The sequence below is a fragment of the Echinops telfairi genome, unplaced genomic scaffold (assembly GCF_000313985.2).
Source record: "Echinops telfairi isolate 266 unplaced genomic scaffold, ASM31398v2 ScPeMD7_2010;HRSCAF=2546, whole genome shotgun sequence".
NCBI lineage: Eukaryota > Metazoa > Chordata > Mammalia > Afrosoricida > Tenrecidae > Echinops > Echinops telfairi.
Genome location: NW_022105908.1, coordinates 24,862,070 through 24,863,711, shown reverse-complemented (window position 1 = coordinate 24,863,711; position 1,642 = coordinate 24,862,070).

The window sequence follows — 1,642 nt, the reverse complement described above, 5'->3', positions numbered from 1 at the left end:
GAGTTGCATGAGACCCCGATAAAATAATTTTTAAAAGAAAAACACAGTGCAAACAACCAGCTGATGGCATAATGAATTAAACATTACCCTGCAGCTCTCTCATCTTGTGAACATCTCCAAATAAATGATGAGGTGGAATACAATAGTTGGCCAACTACTTGTCTTCCCAATTTCCTAGCATAGATAAGTGAGTGCTTCTAGTGCTTCATCAGCTTGTTCAAACATTTCTTTCTTTTTTATTTTATCATTTTTTGGGGACCTCGTACAACTCTTATCACAATCCATACATCCATCCAACGTGTCAAGCACATTTGTTCAAACATTTCAATTGGTAGTCCATCAATTCCTGAAGCATTGTTAAAGTATTACATATATATAATGTGTATTATATATATAAAACATTTATATATAAGCTTTCTTGGGCTATAATTCATATACCATACAATTGAATAGTTCAAGCATATCAAGAAAAGTTTTACAATCATTACCACAATCTATTTTAGAAAATTTTATTCTTCTTCTCATTGTTATTAGCTCTCTATTTCCCCCATGCTCCCCTGCCATACCCCATGAAACAATCCAGTCACTGTCCCTATAGATTCACCTGATAGAATCATTTTTGAGAGATTAATTTTTAAAGTTCTTTTTCCCCTTGGTCTTGTCTCTCTTCAAGCCATTCAGGCAGGTAGTTAACTCTGTGTTCATTTCCTCGAGAAAGAGATGTGCTGGGAAAGCAGAAATAGACTGCAAGTTCTCCTGGCTTTTATTTCCAAAATCCTGAGCCCTTGTGTGAGAACAGAATTTGCTGATTAGAAACAACCATATATGTGCCAGAATTGGGAGGTGAAATGAAACTTCTTCCCAGGAGACCAAAATCAGATTCCTTTGAATGAGCGATACCGGAAAGAAAGGAGAAAAATCCGGGACCCCCAGAACAGGGAAGACCACCAGAAGGCAGCAAAGGAAGATGTAAGCCTTGATGCAGAGCAGAGTGAAAATAAATAAATGTCATGTGTAACTCTTTGCCAATAAATCTGATAATTCCAGTGAAACAGTTGACTTTCAGAAAGGAGAGAAAAATAGAACTCAGAGCAATGACTAATGTTGAGTTTCTCCTACTGTTTCTCTGGATGCCCCTGAGCCAATGGACTGGCATTGAGTGTTCCGCTAGCTAGGTAATTGGAACCTGTCTTCTAAGTCACTAGTCACAAACCCAGATCTCATTGGGGCTGTTTCGTACAGCTGACTGTATGGAGAAGACCCTCTATGAAGCTAAGGACCATGTCTTTCTTGTTCACTGTACCATCTTTTACTTGTTGATGGACAGTAAAGAACAATAAATTACTGTAGGAAAAACTTAATGCTCAGAAATAGATCACCTTTGGAATATAATGCATAACATTAAAAAATAATAACAAAAAGGAAGTTAACGTACATGACGCTATTAAGAAAGACTCGCCTAACTGTGCTGCTTGGTTGCTGTCATGCATTACACACTGTCGGCTGTTGGAACCCATCGGGCACTGCCTGGGAGAGGGGTGAGGGCTTTTGCTCCCTTCAAGAGTCATATAACCTTGGAACCCTAGGGAGTGGTTATATTGTGCGCAACAAAGTCACTGTGAGTCAGAATCATCTTGGTGGC